We start from the raw sequence: 21,863 nt of genomic DNA, 5'->3' as shown, positions 1-21,863 counted from the left end.
GGTGGGGGCAGGGGGCGGGGGGGTTGGGCGGAGGAAGGAACATCAAGGTTGGGGGGAGGGAGGGAGAGGGATAGAACGGGGAAAGAAAAGGAGAGGAGGGAGTTCCCAGGGTGGCTCAGTGGAAATGAATCTGACTAGCATCCATGAGGATGCAGGTTCGATCCCTGGCCTCACCCAGTGGGTTAAGGATCTGGCCTTGCTGTGAGCTATGGTGTAGGCTGACAGCTGTAGCTCCGATTTAACCCCTAGCCTGGGAACCTCCATATGCCTAGGGTGTGAAGCAAACCAGTTTGGTTTTATTTTTTTCTTTTTGTCTTTAGTCCTTTTAAGGTCGCGCCAGCAGCATGTGGAGGTTCCCAGGCTAGGGGTCAAATCAGAGCTACAGTTGCCGGCCTACACCACAGCCGCAGAAATGCCAGATCCGAGCCACATCTGTGACCTACACCACAGCTCACAGTAATGCTGGATCCTTAAGCTGCTGAGCGAGGCCAGGGATCGAACCCTCAACCTCATGGTTACTAGTCGGACTCATTTCCGCTGTGCCACTGATGGGAACTCCTAACTATAATATTCTTATACCCTGTAGATGCCAAAGTCTCAGGGAGGGAAGTGGAGGGAGACACTATTTCTGGTCCAGAAGGATGTGGGAGGGCCTCGTGGAGAAAGCATTTGATCTGTGTGGGATTTTGACAGCTGAAGTGGCTGGCTGTGGAATGAAACAGTAGGAGCAAAGGAGTGGACAGGTTCTGGGGTTAAAGTATGGCTGGGGGTTAAGAAATGTTAAAGGCAGTAGTGGGAGATAAAGCCGGAAAAGATACACACAGTAAATAAATATCCATTAAATGAATACATTAAACCTAGGTCGACATCATGTTACATAGGCTTTGAAGGTCAAATTAAAGAGTTTGGATCTTCTGTTGTAAGCAATATGGGGCAGTGGGCATTGAAAATTTTTAATCAAAAAAGTAACAACAGGTTCGCATTTTAGGAAGATTAAACTAGCAGAAGTTAGCATGGGTTGCAGCAGAATTTCCAATATGGCAAATGTACAAAGCATGATATTATTATTATTATTATTCCACCCACAGGAATGCAGTCCTTGCCTTTTTTCTTTTCTTTTTCTTTTTTTATGATTTTTAATTTGTTCCATTATAGTTGATTTACAGTGTTCTGTCAATTTCTACTGTACAGCAAAGTGACCCAGTCAAACACATACATATATATTCCTTTTCTCACATGATCCTCCATCATATTTCATCACAAGTGACTAGATATAGTTCCCAGAGCTATACAGCAGGATCTCATGGCTTATCCATTCCAAATGCAATAGTTTGCATCTATTAATCCCAAACTCCCAGTCCATCCCCCTCCCTCCCCCTCCCCCTCCCCCTTGGCCACCACAAGTCTGTTCTCCAAGTCCATGAGTTTCTTTGCTGCTGTATATTAGATTGCGGATATGAGATAACACGTGGTATTTATCTTTCTCTTTCTGACCTACTTCACTTAGTATGAGTCTCTAGTTCCATCCATGTTGCTGCAAATGGTATTATTTTATTCTTTTTAATGGCTGAGTAGTGTTCCATTGCGTATATATACCGCATCTTCTTAATCCATTCACCTGTCGATGGACATTTACGTTGTTTCCATGTCTTGGCTATTGGATAGTGCTGCAATGAACATACGGGTACATGTATCTTTTTCAAGGAAAGTTTTATCTGGATATATGCCCAAGAGTGGGATTGTTGGGTCATATGGTAGTTCTATATTTAATTTTCTGAGTGCCTCCATACTGTTTTCCATAGTGGTTGAACCAATTTACATTCCCACCAACAGTGTAGGAGGGTTCCGTTTTCTCTACACACTCTCCAGCATTTGTTATTTGTGGACTTGTTAATGATGGCCATTCTGACTGGTGTGAGGTGGTACCTCATAGTAGTTGTGATTTGCATTTCTCTAATAATTAGTGATGTTAAGCATTTTTTCATGTGCTTGTTGGCCATCCATATATCTTCTTTGGAGAAATGTCTATTCAAGTGGGTTGTTGGTTTTTTTGCTGTGATTATTTTTTAAACATCCTTTTTTTGTTTTGTTTTGTTCTGGCTGACCCACAGCATATGGAGTTCCTGGGCCAGGGATCAGGGATCCAAGTCACAGTTGCAGCCTAAGCCAAGGCTACAGCAATGCTGGATCCTTAACCCACTGTTCCTGGTCAGGGATCAAACCTGCATCCTGGTGCTTCAGAGATGCTGCTGAACCCATTGTGCCACAGTGGGACCTCCCACAGGATGATTTTAGGTGGGCTATGCAGAGGTGACCCTCAGGTGGCAAAAACCAACAGAGCATTACTGCTCATTCATTGTCCCTCTGCTGGTCTGGACAGTTAAATATTTCATACATAACCCCTAGGTACATTGTTACATTTTAAAGTGTTAAGAGTTAATATTCAACTGTGAATTCAAAACCTGCTGTATGATATAAAATTTTCTATTAAAATACATTTATTTAGGAAGAAAAAGTGAGTTAATTTAAAGAAAAATTAAATAAAAAAACAGGGGATAAACAAAATCCTGAAGATGGCAGGTGAATGACTGTAGTTTGGGAAACACTAGGCCAGAGGCGCAAGAGATTAGAGGCAGAGGAATGATTAATAGCCATTTGGGGAGTTCCCGTTATGGCTCAGTGGGTTAAGAACCCAGCTAGTATCCATGAAGACGCAGGTTCAATCCCTGGCCTTGTTCAGTGGGTTAAGGATCTGGGGTTGCCATGTGCTGTGGTGTGGTTCACAGATGCCGCTCAGATCCCACATTGCTCTGGCTGTAGTGTAGGCCAGCAGTGTAGCTCCTATTTAACTGCTAACCTGGGAACCTCCATATGCTGCAGTGTGGTCCTAAAAAGGAAAAAAAAAAAAGGCCATTTGATGGATTGTCTGTGCAGTCAGTAGATGATGACCAGCCTTTGACCTGTAGAATAAAAGTTTTTAGTATTGAGCCCACCCCACACGTACATTTTTAGCCTTTTTACTGTTTTGAGAAGCTCTGTTCCAGGTAAAGGGATTTTCCAAAAAGCATATCCTAAAGTTTGCTAAACCTGAATTGTACTTTCTGTAAAGAGTTCTGAGCACTTCCGTCTAGTCTTTTCTCTACTTACGCATGCATGTATTTGATAAAGTTGGGATCATCCTTTGTAAACAGTTTGGTACTTTCTTTGGCCATCTATGATAGTTTCACAAGCATTTTACCTTGTTATTCCATATTCCTTCAAAAATATTTTTTCCTTTTAGAGGGATGTACCATAATTTAATCATCCCTAATGTTGGATTTTTAAAGAATTATTTATTTATTTATTCATTCATTCATCCATTCATTCATTTTCGCACCTGGGGCATATGTAGGTTCCTGGGCCAGGGGTCTAATCAGAGCTATGCCATAACCATAGCAATGCGGGTGGGATCTGAGCCTCGTCTGTGACCTGCACCATAGTTCATAGCAATGCTGGATCCTTAACCCACTGAGTGAGGCCAGGGACCGAACCTGCCTCCTCATGGATGCTAGTAGGGTTTGTTACCCCTGAGCCACAGTGGGAACTCCAAAATTCACCTTCTTAAAATGTACAATTCAAAGGGGTTTTTCTGAGTATTTTCACAAAATAAACCAATCATCAACATTCATTCCATACCATTTACGCCACCCAGAAGCAACCCCACACCCTTTAGGCAACATTCCCCATTCCTCCTCCCCTGGCCCCTGGCAATCACAGACCTACTTTCTGGCTCTATGGGGCCCTTCATATAAATAGAACCATACAATGTATCGCCTTTTGTGACCAACTTCTTTCACCTCCTATAATGTTTTCAAGGTTAGCCCACACTGTGGCATATAGTAAGAAAGCGCTGTCTTCCTTATTTAAAACAAAAGAAAACAAAACTTGAAGTTCCCGAAATGAATCCGACTAGGAACCATGAGGTTGTGGGTTCAATCCCTGGCCTCGCTCAGTGGGTTAAGGATCCGGCGTTGCCATGAGCTGTGGTGTAGGTCACAGACGAGGCTCAGATTTGGCATTTCTGTGGCTGTGGTATAGGTCAGCAGCTGTAGCTCCGATTCGACACCTAGCCTGGGAAATTCCATATGCCACAGGTGCAGCCCTAAAAAGCAAAAAAAAAAAAAAGAATATCATAGTTATATAATTGCCTGACTGTACCCCTTACAACATAAATATTGTTTCCAAAAGCCATTTTGCCTGAACAACCTCCCCTCACCATCCCATGTCTAGTCCAATGTCCAGCTCTGTCCCTTGCGTCATTTAGAAATGTCTCTGGAACTCAATTTAGTGTGCAAACTGTTCCCTAGCACTGTCTCTACCTATTCCACAGTATTTCAGGTTTTAAGAATGCAAATTAGCCCTAGAACATACACCTATGGACTTGTCACTTGTCCAGAGAGACCTGTATTGGAATGCTTTCCAAAATTTTGCACCTTGGAGTTCCCGTCGTGGCTCAGTGGTTAACGAATCTGACTAAGAACCATGAAGTTGCGGGTTCGATCCCTGGCCTTGCTCAGTGGATTAACGATCTGGTGTTGCCGTGAGCTGTGGTGTAGGTCGAAGGTGCGGCTTGACTCTGGGGTTACTGTGGCTCTGGTGTAGGCTGGTGGCTACAGCTCCGATTTGACCCCTAGCCTGGGAATCTCCATATGCCACAGGAGCAGCCCTGGAAAAGACAAAAAGACAAAAAAAATTTTTTTGCACCTGCTTGGCAGGGTACCCCGTTGTGTTGTTCCAGTGAATTGCCTTTCTGAGCCTGGATGGACTGTTTCAAAAGGCAAGGAAAGTGTGGGGAACGGAAGGATCCATCCGTCTTAATCTGTGGCAACAAGTTGCAACTACCACTCCCTGTAAAAGATGCCAAGAGGGAGAGTCCCTTGTGAGTCAACCATGGTGCCCATGAAAACAAGGGAAAAACATTTCCAGATGCTTAGGCACCAGGAAATGGCACCGTCGTTCTCTCTTAATTTCTGATAGAGCTGGAAAGGCCATAAAGTGCTTTGCAAATTTATTTCTTGGGCTTTCAGCCATGTTAAACTTTTACCCTTTGTAATTTCCCTTCCCTGTACAAATCTACAAAACTCAGCTTTAATGAGGACTCCATAAAGGGGATGACATTTATTCAGAACTTCTTAAATATATACCTGTCTTGCAACATGGATAGACCTAGAAATTGTCATACTAAGTGAAGTTAGTCCGACAGTGAGGCACCAACATCATATTACATGTGCAATTACATGTGGAATCTAAAAAAAAGGACAAGATGAATTTCTTTGCAGAACACATACTGACTCCCAGGCTTTGAAAAATGTATGGTTTCCAAAAGAGACAGGTTGGGGGGTGAGGGGATGGGCTGGGGGTTTGGGATAGAAATGCTATACAACTGGATTGTGATGATCGTTGTACAACTATAAATATAATACAATTCACTGAGTTAAAAAAAGATGTATACCTGCCTCAGAGTGGAAAAAAAATCCAAAAACTCGTGGGAAGAACAGCACAAGCAAATCTACCATCTCTCTCAACATGTCCAGTGCTTTGAGGAGAAGCTCCAGGTAGGAGACGGGAAGCTTTTGCTTTGATCCCTCCTTCTTTTTTTTTTTTTTTTTTTTTTTGTCTTTTTGCCTTTTCTAGGGCTGCTCCCTAGACATATGGAGGTTCCCAGGCTAGGGGTCTAATCAGAGCTATAGCTGCCGGCCTACGCCAGAGCCACAGCAACGCGGGATCCGAGCCACATCTGCAACCTACACCACAGCTCACGGCAACACCGGATCCTCAACCCAGTGAGCAAGGCCAGGGATTGAACCTGAAACCTCATGGCTCCTAGTCGGATTCATTAACCACTGTGCCACGACAGGAACTCCTTTGATCCCTTCCCAGGTCTGCTAGCTCCTCTTTTAAAGGATGTGGTTTCTGCATATCCAAAAAAATATTTCCTTACCTCTTGGCTCAGGACAGAATTTTCAAGAAGAATGTATAGAATGCCAAAGAGCACATGAAGGAAGTAGATACAAAAACCTAAAAAAGAGTCTAATTCAGTGGTTTGCAAACAGGCCTCCCTAGGAGACATTCAGCAATGTCTGAAGATAGTTTTACTGTCACCGTTGAGGAGATGCTACTGGCATCTGGTGAGTAGAGCATTCCTTCCTGTCCCCGCCCCCTCTACACACACAGTACCTATAGTAAGATCCCACTGACCCTTCTGCAATGCTCAGGACAGCCCCCTGCAGCAAGGAATTATCCCAGCCAAATGTCAGTAGTGATGAAATTGAGAATCCCTGGTAACAGGTTAAGAACTAAGAGGAAGAAAAGACCCCAGCCTTTTGGAGTCAGAGTATAGCTATCTTAAAGGGCAATTAGAATAAGATAGGGCTGAGACTGGAGTTCCTGTTGTGGCGCAATGGGATCAGTGGCTTCTTGGGAACGTTGGGACGCAGGTTCGATCCCCAGCCTGGCACAGTGGGCTAAGGATCAGGTGTTGCCGCCGCTGTGTCTTAGGTCTCACTATGGCTTGGGTCTGATCCCTGACCTGGGAACTCAGTATGCTGTGGGGCAGCCAAAAAAAAGGGGGGGGGAAGGTAGTTCTGAGACTTGGAAAGTGGCCGCCATGTGTGAAGAATGTCCTCTCACAGTCTCTCCCCGGTCATTTTGACATCTCCATGGTCAAGTCCAAGAGAAAGAAAGATCCCCGGTCTCTTACCCTCCTACACTTCTCCCAGCCAATTCTGTAATAGAGGCCACTTACCTAGTTGATGACACAATAAACTCTCCCACCCTTGAGATATGACCTTACTCCCTACACTCGTGACTGTGGCTTTACCCTGATAATCAACAGCATAAACACGCAGGACGTCAAACAGTCAAACAGTCACCGTAGCATTCATATAACACCCATGCTCCATGCACGGCCCAGGCAAGTCAATTCAGTACAAGGAGCATCCAACACTGACAGTTCTAGCAGCCCAGGAGCAATGATCAAAGGTTGTCACGAACAGGAAATCATCCATGCAGCATAGTCCTGGTGCCAGACCCTGTGCTAAATGCCAGAGAGAACACACCGAGCAAGATAGAGATGGGCTATAAATATGCATCAATAAACTGGCAATCGTAGTGAACTATGTGGCAGGCACAGTGCTGTTTGATGAAGGTAATTTCAACAATTACAGCAATATCTCTGTGAGTTGGGGACTCCAAAGTTGAGCAAATAGGATCAGAGAGGTCAGATAACTTTTCCATAGCCATTTTTTTTTTTTTAGGGCCAAACCCTCTGCATACAGAAGTTTCCAGGCTAGGGGTTGAATTGGAGCTGCAGCTGCCAGCCTACACCACAGCCACAGCAACTCAGGATCCAAGCCACACCTGTGATCTACACCACAGCTCATGGCTACACCAGATCCTTAACCCACTGATCGAGGCCAGGGATCGAACCCGAATCCTCATGGATCCGAGTCGGGTTCGTTAACCGCTGAGCCATAAAGGGAACTCCATCACGCTTTTCTTAAATTGTGGAGGCAAGATTCAGACCCAGATCTGTTTAAAGCCGAACTCCAAGTTCCTAGTCCTCCTGGGATAGATCAAGAGGCATTTTTAGAGCCTGCTTCTCTTCTGCTCCCGTCTGCTGAGCACAAACTTGACATTCCTTCCCTGGCAACAACAGAAAGGAAAGTGAGAATGGGAGAGCAGTCCTGACTCTGGCTTCCTCTTGCTCCTCCTGTCAATGCATTGGTTCATTCCATTAGTGAGCATTGATTTTTTGCACCCGAGGTTGTATCCAGAGGGAGCGATAGGGGCTCTTTCCCACAGGGACCTACCCCTGCCATCTTACCACCAGCAGCAGCATAACGCTCTGCTGGAAAAGCTAGAAGATAAGAAATGAAAATGTCTTTTAAGTGGTGACCAGACCCAGACAAGAGAAGGCACTGATGTATCAGCCAAGAGGAGAAAATGAAAGAAAACAGAGTTTCCTTGTTCCCACCACAAAAAAGAAATGGTAATTCTGTGACGTGATGAAGATGTTAGCCAGTGCTGCCGGTGGCAATGACATGGCAATATATAAATTATCAAATCCATACTTTGTATACCTTAAGCTTACACAATGTTATGTGCAAATTATATTTCAATTTTTTAAAAAAGAATATAGAATAGAAAGAGTTAGAGAAGAGATGCATTAGGAGTTCCCGTCGTGGCGCACTGGTTAACGAATCCGACTAGGAATCATGAGGTTGCGGGTTCGATCCCTGCCCTTGCTCAGTGGGTTAACGATCCGGCGTTGCCGTGAACTGTGTTGTAGGTTACAGACGCGGCTTGGATCCTGCGTTGCTGTGGCTCTGGCGTAGGCCGGTGGCTACAGCTCCGATTCGACCCCTAGCCTGGGAACCTCCATATGCCGTGGGAGCGGCCCAAGAAATAGCAAAAAGACAAAAAAAAAAAAAAAAAAAAGAAAAGAGATGCGTTAAATGGAACCCAAGAGGGGGTTGCAAAACTCCATCTTCACACATGATGCAAAAAATGATCCAACACAGAAGTTCCCGCCATGGCTCAACAGGTTCGATCCTGGTCCTGTTCAGTGGGTTAAGAATTCAGTGTTGCTCTGAGCTGCGGTGTAGGTTACAGATGTGGCTCTGATCTGGCATTGCTGTGGCTGTGCTGTAGGCAGGCAGGGCAGCTCCAATTGGACCCCTCGCCTGGGAATTTCCATTTGCCACGAGTGCGGCCCTAAGAACACCAAAAAAAAAAAAAAAAAAAAAATCCAGCATGATAATTTGTGATGCATGGAGCCACAGGTCTGTGCTCTGATCAAAATCCCAACCAAGTCATAGTCCAGAATGGTTAATCCTATAATACAGATCCACCCAAGATGGTACAATTGTTTCCTATAATTGGAAAAATCTCTTTTCAACCGTGGAAAAAATTAAGATTGAATAGAGATGCAGACACAATCAAAGCCATAAACTGTTAGCTTTATATTCACTTTTGGAATCAGTTTTGTAATCATTAGGTTATTTAAATGGTTAGCGAACATGACAGGTTAGAAAATCTGGTGGCTTAGCCTGTGAAAGGTGTAATAGGTTTTTGGCTTCTAATTTTAAGTTAAAAAACAAAAGAACCTTGAAGAAATATTTAACAGTATTAATATTAAGACAACCAAAAGATAACTAGATTTATACATTTAATTCATTTAATGTACAGGAATTATGGAAGTACTTAGAAAGGTTTTGCTTGTTAGGTCATAAATTTGCCTTGTTGAGCATTTGAAGCACTTAAGGAAATTAAGTATATTAAATGTATAAATTCAATTTGAAATATTTAAGGAAATTTAATTAAGTTTATAAGTGTGAGCAATATGTGGGGGATTTAATCTGTTCAAATTACTAATTAGTCTACTAGTAATCTGAGAACAATTAAAGATGATTGTTCTTGTTTTATTAGGTTTGTAAAAAGCCCAACAAAATGTCTAAATTTAACATAAAGTCTTAAGAAAACCGTTTTAATTTTTACAATGGAAATGTTTGTAACATCTAGTCAAAAAGACCCCTCTTTGAGCGTTAAGAAATTTCTAGGCGTTCCCGTGTGGCACAGTGGTTAACGAATCCGACTAGGAACCATGAGGTTGCGGGTTCGATCCCTGGCCTTGCCCAGTGGGTTAAGGATCCGGCGTTGCCGTGACCTGTGGTGTAGGTTGCAGACACGGCTCAGATCTGTGTTGCTGTGGCTCTGGCGTAGGCCAGCGGCAGCTACAACTCCAATTGGACCCCTAGCCTGGGAACCTCCATGTGCCGTGGGAGTGGCCCAAGAAATGGCAAAAAGACAAAAAAAAAAAAAAAAAAAAAAAAAAAGAAATTTCTAAGTCTGCTATACTCCAATAAACTTATATAAAAAAAGAATTTAGGAATTTCTGCTGCGGCTCAGTGGTAACAAACCCAACTAGACTATTATCAATGAAGATGTAGGTTTGATCTCTGGCCTCACTCAGAGGGTTAATGATCCTGCATTGTCATGAGCTGTGCTATAGGCTGGCAGCTGCAACTCTGATTTGACCCCTAGCCTGGGAACCTCCATATGCTGCAGATGGTGACCTAAAAAGCAAAAAAAAAAAAAAAAAAGAATTTATAGTAGAGATACAAATAATTTCTGTCTGATGAACTGATAACCCCAGCAATCTTATTCTAACATTCATTACCTAGAAATATCTAGTTACTCAAGCACAATTTGAAACAATTTTAGCATCTCACTGAAAACCTAATTAGTTACTGTATTGAACAATCTTTGATAGACTTTTTTTTCAAAATTCAGGTGACTGATTGTAATGACTAGGAGAACTTCCCAAATTTTTTCAAAGATTCTGGAAGGATGGGTGATAGTTGATATGGTCTACCACAAACATACATTTGCTTTGACATCCTTAAAAAAAAATTTTTTTTGGTTGTGCCCATGCATGTGGAAGGTCTCGGACAACGGATCAAACCCACACTGCAGCAGCAGTGACAACACCAGGTCCTTACCCCACTGAGACCCCAGGGAATTCCCTGACATCCTATATATTAGTGCTAAAAGTAAATTTTGCACCCTGTTCCATGATACATTTTATTTACTTATTTTTGTCTTTTTAGGGCTGCACCTGAGTCATTTGGAATTTACCAGTCTAGGGGACGAATCAGAGCTGCAGCTGCCAGCCTACACCATAGCTGTAGCAGCTCAAGATCTGAGCGACATCTGTGACCTACACCACAGCTCACCACAACACTAGATCTTTAACCCACTGAGCACGGCCAGGGATCAAACCCACATTCTCATGGATACTAGTGGGGTTCTTAACCCAGAAGCCAACATGGGAACTCTCCTTGATACATTTTAATATGAAAATAGGGAGTTCCCGTTGTGGCTCAGCGGTAACAAACCCGACTAGTATCCGTGAGGATTTGGGTTTGATTCCCTGGTCCTGCTCACTGGCTTAAGGATCCAGCATTGCCGTGAGCTGTGGTGTAGGTCAAAGACACAACTTGGATCTGGCATTGCTGTGGCTGTGGCATAGGCTGGCAGCTGCAGCTCTGATTCGATCCCTAGCCTGGGAAATTCCATATGCCATGGGTTCGACCCTAAAAAGCAAAAATAAATACATAAAATAAAGTAAAATAAAATAAAATAAACAAAATAAAATGTAGGATAGGAGTTCCCTGGTGGCTCAGCAGGCTTAGGATCTGGCATTGTCACTGCTGTGGCTTTGGTTACTGCCGTGGTGAGGTTTTGATCCCTGACCTGGGAACTCTTGCGTACCATGGCCACGGCCCCCCAAAATTGGAGCATATCTGCATAATGAATTTGAGAAATGAAAAATACTCCAGGAGTTCCCATTGTGGCTCAGTGGAAACGAATCTGACTGGTAACCATGAGGACGCAGGTTCGATCCCTGGCCTGGTTCAGTGGGTTAAGGATCCAGCATTGCTGCGAGCTGTGGTGTAGGTTGCAGATGGAGCTTAGATCTGGCATTGCTGTGGTGGCGGCATAGGCCAGCAGCTACAGCTCCAATTTGACCCATAGCCTGGGAACCTCTATATGCCACCAGTGGGGCCCTAAAAAGACCAAAAAAAAAAAGGAAAGAAAGAAAGAAAGAAGGAGGGAAGGAAGGAAGGAACGAACGAACGAACGAAGGAAAGAAGAAAAAAGAAAAGAAAAAAAGCAAAACACTCCAATAATTTTTACTGATCATTTCCTTCTAGGAAACATTCTAATCTTAACTGCAGTGATTTGAGAGAAGCAGGGGACACACTCACCTAGCGAGTCGTTCCTGAAACCGGAATCAGAAAGGATGGTTTTGTGATACAAAAGTGCAAGTTTGGAACGACTATTATTAAGGGGAAAATAATGTTCTCCGGGTAATCAGAATGAGTCGCATGATTTGTAAGTCATCATCTGCCAGCCTTGGCTTCCTTAGGAGAGAAGATTTTTTTTGCTAATTTATGTATATGTAAAAATGAATGCCAAAAAGTACATGACATCACTGTCAACTCAAAAGCAAAACTATGAGCTCACAAAAGAAAGATGAATTCATTGACCAGAGCAGACTTGAAGTGACACACAGAGATGAAATTCTGCTCTGTGGTAGGAGGCTACCAACTGCAAGCCCATCAATAGGCTTGCGCTTACTCAGCATCCGCTGTACACAGAGCATTGCCCTCAGGTGTTATACCAAGTTACAAAGTCATAAATAACAGAAATATTTCTCTCTCCAGTTCTGTTCTTTCTGTTTGTTAGTCCCTAGAGCTGTTCACACACTCTCTGGCTCCCACTTGCCAGGCACTTGTCGTGCGGGACCAAGTTATTCCTGCCTCAGTGCCAACATCAGATTGAGAGCCATTAAAATTTATTAGAACCAATAGCCAAGAAAGAAACTGAAACATTTTCCAGGACTTGCCTGTATAAGTGGGTTTTAACCCCAAGCAGTCATATTGCCCATATTTCACACTTCCAAAGAACGATTGATTCTAGTGTAATATAGATTGCTCCAGAATGTTAAAAAAAAAAAGAACTCCCCAATTTATTTTATGACACTAGCATAATGGATAGCACCTCCTGACATGACCGGCTCAAAAAAAGAAGAATATGAAAACATTTCTTCCTGGGAGCCTTTTGCTGTTACTTAGTCAAGTTAAGAATGCATGTTTCTGCACTTGTATATTATTGCAACACTATTCACAATAGTCAAGACATGGAAACAACTTAAATGTCCATCAGCAGATGAATGGATTAAGATGTGGTACATATACACAATGCAATACTACTCAGAGATTAAAAAGAACAAGATAATGCCATTTGCAGCAAGAAAGATGAAACTAGAGACTCTCGTACTAAGTGAAGTAAGTCAGAAAGAGAAAGACAAATGTCATATGCTATCACTTAAATCTGGAATCTAATATATGGCATAAATGAACCTTTCCACAGAAAAGAAATTCATGGACTTGGAGAATAGACTTGTGGTTAGCCAGGGGGAGGAGGAGGGGAGGAAGTGGAATGGACTGGGAATCTGGGGTTGATAGATGCAAACTATTGCATTTGGAATGGATAAGCAATGAGATCCTGCTGTATAGTACTGGGAACTATATCTAGTCACTTGTGATGGGGCATAATGTGAGAAAAAGAATGTATGTGTGACTGGGTCACTTTGGTGTACAGTAGAAAATCGACAGAACACTGTAAACCAACTATAATAGAAAAAATAAAAATCATTAAAAAATAATAGGGAGTTCCCGCTGTGGCCCAGCAGAAATGAATCCGACTAGGAACCATGAGGTTGCAGGTTCGATCCCTGGTCTCGCTCAGTGGGTTAGGGATCCGGTGTTGCCATGAGCTGTGGTGTGGTTTGCAGACACGGCTCAGATCGGGCGTTGCTGTGGCTGTGACATAGGCAGGCAGCAATAGCTCTGATTAGACTCCTAGCCTGGGAACCTCCATATACCTTGGGTGCAGCCCTAAAAAGGACAAAAGACAAAAATGATAATAATAATAATAATAATAAAGCCCAGTTGTAGCTGATAGTGATCAAAATACAAACTAAAGGTAGTGACTGTGCTACTGGAGTAAAATGAGGGAATTTAAGTTTTATTTTGTTAGATATTGTAATAAGAAATGTGAAGAAGTTTACCAAAAAAAAAAAAAAAGATTGCATGTGTCCTCTGATGCATAAGTTAACTGCTGAGCATATATCTGGGGGACACTCCCATCCAGGACCATGAGAGGAATGTACACAGCAGGTCACTGCAGCACGGAGATGAGGTGGGAGTCCTGGGTTGCATCGCTGGGAGAGTGAACCAGAAAAACGTGCATAGGTAACACAGGGTATTTTGCAGCAGGTAGAAGCAATGGCATAGAGTTGGACATACTTGTAGAAGCATGGCTTGATCTTCACAAAAAGGTACTGGAGTGCCCTGGTGGCTCAGCGAGTTAAGCATCCGGCATTGTCACTGTCCTGGCTAGAATTGCTGCTGTGGCGTAGGTTTGATCCCTGGCCTGGGAACTTCCACATGCCCCAAGGGTTGCCAGAAAAACAACAACAACAGCAAAGTGCTCAGTGAAGATTGCAGGAAAAAGAACATTACAATATTATGTACAGGAAAAATACATTACACAAAGCAAGAATTTACATTTTCAAAAACATTCAAATAGAAATACACAGTTAAGGAGTTCCTGTCATGGCTCAGTGGTTAATGAATCCGACTAGGAACCATGAGGTTGCAGGGTCGATCCCTGGCCTTGCTCAGTGGGTCAAGGATCTGGCTTTGCCATGAGCTGTGTTGTAGGTTGCAGCCGAGGCTCGGATCCTGCATTGCTGTGACTGTGGTGTAGGCTGGCAGCTTCAGCTCCAATTCGACCCCTAGCCTGGAAACCTCCATATGCCGAAGGATCGGCCCTAAAAAAAAAGCAAAAAAAAGAGAAATATACACATTAAAAGCAGCATTTGGGATCCCCACCCAGCCCAGTGCAGGTGGTTAAGGATACAGCATTGCCACAGTTGTGGCACAGGTTGCAGCTGTGGCTTGGATTTGATCTCTGGCAAGGTAATTTCCATATGCTACCAGTGTGGCCAAAAAACAAAAAGAAGAAAAAAAACAAAACAAAACAGTGCTTGGTGGGATAAGGACAATGAATTTATTTGCTTTTCAGGGCACCACATGAGGCATATCGAAGTTTGCAAGATAAAGAGAATGAGTAAATGCAGGGCCCGTCTGATTTCCAGATGCCCTTGGTCCTTTTGCATTTGTAAATCATTTCATCAATGAAAAATATATATTAAAAATCATATTTTAGGGCATTCCTATCGTGACTCTGTGGTTAAGGAGCCCAACTAGTATCCATGAGGACACGGGTTCAATCCTTGGCCTTGCTCAGTGGGTTGAGGATCCAGCATTGCCATGAGCTGTAGTGCAGGTTGAAGACAAAGCTCAGATCTCACGTTGCTGTGGCTGTGGTGTAGGCCAGCAGCTGCAGCTCCAATTTGACCTCTAGCCTGAGAACTTCCATATGCTGTGGGTGTAGCCCTAAAAAGACAAAAGACAAAAATAAATAAATAAATAAATAAATAATGTTTTACAACTGTGTTGGAGTAAAGACAAATATATTAATATTATGTACAAAATTCATCATCTTTGACCTGAAAGCACATTTTTTACTTCTGATCTAAAAGAAAGTAAAACATTTCATGGGGCCCTAAAAGTATTTTGCTTACTGAGCCCAGGGGTAATTGGCTCTGGGTGACTGAAGAATGAAGGAGAGAGAGGCCTAGCATGAACCAGTGACAAGCATGTGCTACAGGCCAAGGAGCATGATTCACACTCCATGCTATGCATCCGAGGTCCAAACACCATTCCAAAAAAAGCAGTTCCTTAGGTGTGCTGGAGAACTCTGGTGCCTTGGGATATTAATAAGACTTAAGGAGAAAAAAGAAGGTTCCCCCTCTCCCCCTGGCCCTGAGTCCTCCATTCGGGGAATGCTGAGTTAAACAAAATTAAGCAGATTTTCTTCTCATAGGATCTGTCAAAACCTTTACCATAATGTGAATTGTGAATCTCCAAGAGAGTGGACAGGGACACTGGCTCGTGGAATTTTCCAAAGCTATTTGACAATAGAATTCTTTTTTTTTTTTTTTCTTTTTCTTTTCTAAGGCCACTCCTGTGGCATATGGAGATTCCCAGGCTAGGGGTCTAATCGGAGCCGTAGCCATCGGCCCACGCCAGAGCCGCAGCAACTCGGGATCTGAGCCTCGTCTGTAACCTACACCATAGGTCACGGCAGCGCTGGATCCTTAACCCACTGAGCAAGGGCAGGGATTGAACCCGCAACCTCATGGTTTCTAGTCGGATTCATTAACCATTGCGCCACGACGGGAACTACGACAATAGAATTCTTTTGTTTTGATGGTGGAGGCACTGAATGCGAGAACTTCCCAGGAAGCTGGGTCCAGTCCCTGTCCCTGGTTCAAGCAAGTAGATTCACTCACAGGGGTTTGAGCCCAGCCTGGGTCTGCCCTGGCCTGTCTGTCCTGTCAGTCCCAGGAGAGCTGGGCTCCCCCTGCAGGCAAGGGAAGGTACGCCTCCTTTAGCCTCCAGGTTGCAAGAATAATCCCTGGGGAGGGCTGAAGTCGTTTTGGGAACGAGGGCTAAACAGTGATGTAGCTTGATTTGTGTTTTTGTTTGTTCATGTTTTTTTTGTTTGTTTGTTTGTTTTTTTTTTTTTTTTTTTTTTTTGTCTTTTTGCTCTTTCTTTGGGCTGCTCCTGCAGCATATGGAGGTTCCCAGGCTAGGGGTCGAATCGGAGTTGTAGTTGCCAGCCTACGCCAGAGCCACAGCAACTCAGGATCCGAGCCGCGTCTGTGACCTACACCACAGCTCACGGCAACGCCGGATCGTTAACCCACTGAGCAAGGGCAGGGACCGAACCCGCAACCTCATGGTTCCTAGTCGGATTCGTTAACCACTGCGCCACGATGGGAACTCCTGTTTTTGTTTTTTTTTTGCTAAGGCCGCACCCTCAGCATATGGAGGTTTCCAGGCTAGGGGTCTAATTGGAGCTACAGCTGCCAGCCCACAGCACAGCCACAGCAATGCAGGGTCTGAGCCTCGTCTGCAACCTACACCATAGCTCACAGTAATGCCGGATCCTTAACCTACTGAGCAAGGCCGGGGATCAAACCCACAACCTCATGGTTCCTAGTGGGATTCATTTCCGCTCCCCATGATGGGAATTCCAGATGCAGCTTGATTTGTAACTTGAGAAGATCTGGACAAACAGTATGCAGGCTTTTGCTTGTTTATTGCCTTGGAGCCCTCAGATGTTAGGGGCATGGAGTTTCTGTTGTGGCTCAGTGGTAACGAATCCGAATAGTATCCATGAGGATGCAGATTCAATCCTTGGCCTCGCTCCGTGGGTTACGTATCTTGAGTTGCTATGGCTATGGTGTAGGCTGGCAACTGCAGCTCTGTTTCGACCCCTAGCCTGGGAACTTCCATATGCTTCATGTGCAGCCCTAAAAAGCAAATAAATACATAACTAAATAAAGGAATGAATAAACAAATATTAGTCCTGGCCTGATGGTTCTTCTAAGAAGGGTGATCCTATGGTGCCATGTCAAAATCGGCCTTGCATAATGCAAGTCACAGCCATTCAGACTCCCAAGATCCCTTTCCCAGGTGCCATGATCCCCCAAGATGCCTGGGCATTGGGGATCCACTGCCTCTCCCAGACTCAGAACCATCAAAGTGTGTGAGTTCTGGGTCCTTTCTTCTCTGTCCAGCCCAAGCCCCTGCCTTCAGGGAAACACACACACACAGACACACAGACACATACAGACATGTACACACAGACACAGAAACACATATACACACAAATATGTACGTACACCCAGAGAGAAACACACCCACACATGTACACACATACACACGTATAGTTCCACATACACATAACACACACGGGCACACGCTGACACACACAGCCAGGCTGCAGCTTTGTTTTGTTTTGTTTGGCCACACCCACGGCATGTGTCCCCAGGGGAACTCCCAGGTTACAATTTTGAACCAAATCTTCTGGAAAACCCAAAGTCTTACTGCATTATGAGGTTCTAGAATTCCCAGCAGGGAATCAGAATCTCCCCAAATACTCTTACCTTGGGTTCTGCAATTATTCTCTGTTTACTCCTCATAGCTGCTCTCTGCTTTCTTCTGCTGGGCTGTATCCCAGCAGGCTGACTCCCAGACCTTCCCCACGGGGCTTCCTGGTCTGGCCAGGACTGCAGCTTGGGGGTGAGGGCAGCAAGGGCGCTCAGATATCAGCCATACTGTAGAGGGATCCCCAGGTCTGGCTTTCACAGTGAAGCGCATTTATACCTACATTTAGCAAAGTACCGCCTGGAGGTGTTGCTTCTCCGTGTAACAAGATATACATCAAGAAAGACCGGACCTCGGAGTTCCCGGCGTGGCTCATCGGAAACGAATCTGACTAGCATTCGTGAGGAGGCAGGTTCGATCCCTGGCCTCGCTTAGTGGGGTAAAGATCCAGCTTTGCCTTGAGCTGTGGTGTAGGGCGCAGATGCAGCTTGGATCCCCATTGCTGTGGCAGCAGCTGCAGCTCCAGCTCCAATTCCACCCCTAGCCTGGGACTCTTCATATGCGGGGGGTGCAGCCCTAAAAAGACAAATGAAAAAAAAGACCCAACCTCTCCCTCTACCGTTGATGAACCTTGACCAAGAGCTGCAATTACCTAAACTGAGCTTGAAACAGCCCAACTTGGTTGGATCCTGGATATTTCATACATTTATTTATTTATTTGTCTTGTTAGGGCCACACCTGCGGCATATGGAAGTTCCCAGGCTAGAGTTCAAATCAGAGCTACAGCTGCTGGCCTGGATACCACAGCCCCAGCAACATGGGATCTGAGCCACTTCTGCGACCTGCACCACAGTCAGATCCTTAACCTACGGATCGAGGCCGGGGATTGAACCTGCGCCCTCACAAATATCGGTTGGGTTTGTTATGGCTGAACCACAACGGGAACTCCAATGCGTATATTCCATGCACGCTTGGGGGGCTGACTAACCCCGGTTTGGGGAAATATACTAACATCAGGCAGAAGTATGATGCTGCCTTTGGAACCCTTGGGCCAGACTGTTCTTGCATATTTCCAGCGGGGAAAAGGACATTGCCACCTCTCAACAGTTCAGACAAGAGATTAATTACCTGAGGCCAGTAGACCACAGACAGAAGTAAGGAAGACACACCCTTTTCTTTCTAGGGATGGAAGATGATGGGCACAAACCCGGAAGCACTTCGAACTTTCCAGGAGGAAGGGAGGTGCCACAGCCTGGTAAAGGGAACCCTGAGGTTAAACTGGGGCTTAGACGTTTTAGAGAACCTGAGTGCTGAACTGGTCTTTCTCTGCTAGTATCGTGCATCCTTTTCATCACTGTCAAATCGTCAGGAGACAGTCCTTAAAACAGAGGTATAGGGAAGGAAGAAGCAGGAGCATCAGCGGTGTCCCTTCAGCCGGGCCCAGAAGAGCACGTGGGTGGGAATAGCATCAGTTAGCAAGGGAGACTGCATCGGCCATCCGGGAGGATGCCCCTGGGGGTCAGACACAGACAGGTGACAGCTGGAGGAACAGGAAGGCAGACGTGACGTACATCCTGGGGAGGGCTCGGCAATCACTGAGCCACAGCCTGAGAGGGACTCATTTCCAGGAAGAGTAGTTTGAGTTACAGGTAGGATAGGTCAGAAAGGGACCCTGATGATACTTCATCGTGAGTTACTCATTCCATTTTAGGAATCGAACTTCAAAAACATGCCTCTACATCACATGTGATGGTCTTTCATCCAATGTTCATATTGGGCAGTGCTAAAATAGGTGGGTGGGCACTTAAAAATTCTGTCCCTTGGAGTTCCGGATGTGGCTCAGCAGTTATAAGCCCAACTACTATCCATGAGGATGCAGGTTCAATCCCTGCCCCTGCTCAGTGGGTTAAGGATCCGGCGTTGCTGTGAGCTGCAGTGTAGGTCACAGATGTGGCTCAGATCCTGTGTCACTGTGGCTGTGGTTGGTGTAGGCTGGCAGCTGCAGCTCCAAGGGGACCCCTGGCCTGGGAAGTTCCATATGTCGAGGGTACGGCCCTAAAAAGAAAAAAAAAATCTGTCCCTAAATTTGAAAAGTGGGATAATTTTATACTCCCAAAAGCTAACTTGAAGCTGTAAAAAGGAAATAATCCTTTCCCAAGTTATCGACCTAAAGAGCTCATGCTCCTGAGACACTACAATAATCAAATGGGATCGCAGGATGTTTGATCGATGACTTTTGCTCATAATGCTCCTTTCAAAGTGCATCCAGGTCTCTGCTAATAACAGTCATGAATCACATCACCCCACAGAAGACTGGGCAGAGGGTAATTATATCAGGTAATAAAATTGAGAAATAGCCAGCCATTTAGACCCGGGAAGCTATTTTTGTACAAAGTACAAAACACAGGATCCGTGTGACATATTCAGGATGGAGCCATTTATGGATGAGCAGCAGAAGTAGATAAATCTGATCCCTAAGTCAATGTCTCTAGAACATGAAGCCAAGGAAGACTTACTGCTTAAAGTCAGCCCTGCTGTGGGACGGGGCCCAGGGACAAACACACCTTGCACAGCCATTGACTAGGTGTCCCCGTAGGACAAGTCTCTTGGCCTCTCTGGGCTTCAGCCTCAACTACAATAGGTGGAGCTGGAATAAATACTCTTTAAGGTCCTTTCCAGCTCCAAATTTCTCTTTATTGTTTATGATTATTTATTACTCAATGAATTTTATTGCATTTATAGTTGTAAAACAATCATCACAACCCAATTTTATAGCATCTCCATCCCAAGCCCTCAGTGCATCCTCCTACCCCACAAAAACTTATGGTCTCATTAGGAACCATAAGTTTTTCAGTCTATGAGTCAGTATCTGTTCTGCAGAGAAGTTCATTGTGTCCGTTTTTTAGATTCCACATGTAAGTGATAGCAATTGATGTTGGTGTCTCATTGCCTGACTGACTTCACTTAGCATGATAATTTCTAGGTCCATCCATGTTGCAGCAAATGCCGTTATTTCGTTCCTTTTAATGGCTGGGTAATATTCCACTGTGTATATGTACCACATCTTCTTGATCCACTCCTCTGTGGATGGACATGTAGTTGTTTCCATGTCTTGGCTATTGTATATAGTGCTGCAATGAACACTGGAGTACATGTATCGAGTCATGGTTTTCTCTGGATAGATGCCCAGGAGGTGCCAATTTTCTCTTTAAAACAGATAGGGGGATAGTTCAATTTCTGGGAGCCAAAGCCAAAAATTGTTGCAGGCTCTGATTTAAACAAAGCTTCTGGGAGTTCCCATCGTGGCTCAGTGGTGACGAATGCAACTAGTATCCATGAGGACTCGGGTTTGATCCCTGGCCTTGCTTTAGTGGGTTCAGGATCCAGCATTTCTGTGGCTGTGGTGTAGGCTGGCAGATGCAGCTCCCATTGAACCCCTAGTCTGTAAGTTTTCATATGCCATGGGTATGGCCCTAAAAAGACAAAAAATAACATAAAATAAACAAAGCTCCTAATCAGCAGTTCCAGTATGCGATGTCCATCAGAGCATGTTAAACCGTCCTGGAAATCTGAATTCTCTGGTTTCCAAGAACCAAAGTGTGGAATATTTCACAAGTTTCCAAGATAGTTCTGATAGGCTCTGAAATTTGAGAAGTACTTGTTCTGCTAAATCATCAGGCATGATGACTAGCATTGGAAGGAGCTGAAAAGAGAAGCAGCATTTACTGAACATTTGTTCTGTGCCAATACTGAACATATGTCACCTAATTGAATCATCATAATCATCTTCAGTTCAGATAAAAAGAGACAGTTTTCCTTAGAAGGAGAAATGTATCCCAGTTGCAAGGAAGGCGTGAAAAGTTCTAGGTAATTCCTGCAAGTTAATACTCCATGTCGACTCTTGCCCAATTAAATAATTAAGCTCCTTGTATGCATTTCTTTGTATATTTGCTTTCTTCTTTTGAAGTCAGGTGATAAAAGGAGAAATAAGTTTCATAAATTCAACATACTTGCAGAAATATAGTATCTCAAATGTTTAAGTAAGCTAATTAAAACAGCAAAAAAAAAAAATCAGTGAAGAATTAAGATGCAGGAGTTCTTGTTGTGGATCAGCAGGTTAAGAAAATGACATAGTCTCCATGAGGATGGAATTTCCATCCCTGGCCTTGCTCAGTGGATTAAGGATCCAGCATTGCCGTAAGCTGTGGCATAGGTCTCAGATCTGGTGTT

At 44.2% G+C, this 21,863-nt stretch overlaps 1 long non-coding RNA gene across 3 annotated transcripts in view; it reads left to right on the top strand.

The window, feature by feature from the left end:
- The window catches only part of LOC110262084 (uncharacterized), a 62,775-nt gene that overhangs the window by 20,594 nt on the left and 20,318 nt on the right, over window positions 1–21,863 (top strand). The gene's annotated exons all lie outside the window — the stretch shown is intronic.

This window comes from Sus scrofa, chromosome 8 (genome assembly GCF_054392235.1).
Source record: "Sus scrofa isolate SSC_HxYL_T2T_F1_AM1 chromosome 8, Sscrofa_HxYL_maternal_Yorkshire_Landrace_v2.0, whole genome shotgun sequence".
NCBI lineage: Eukaryota > Metazoa > Chordata > Mammalia > Artiodactyla > Suidae > Sus > Sus scrofa.
This window is presented reverse-complemented; position numbering and strand designations above follow the sequence as displayed.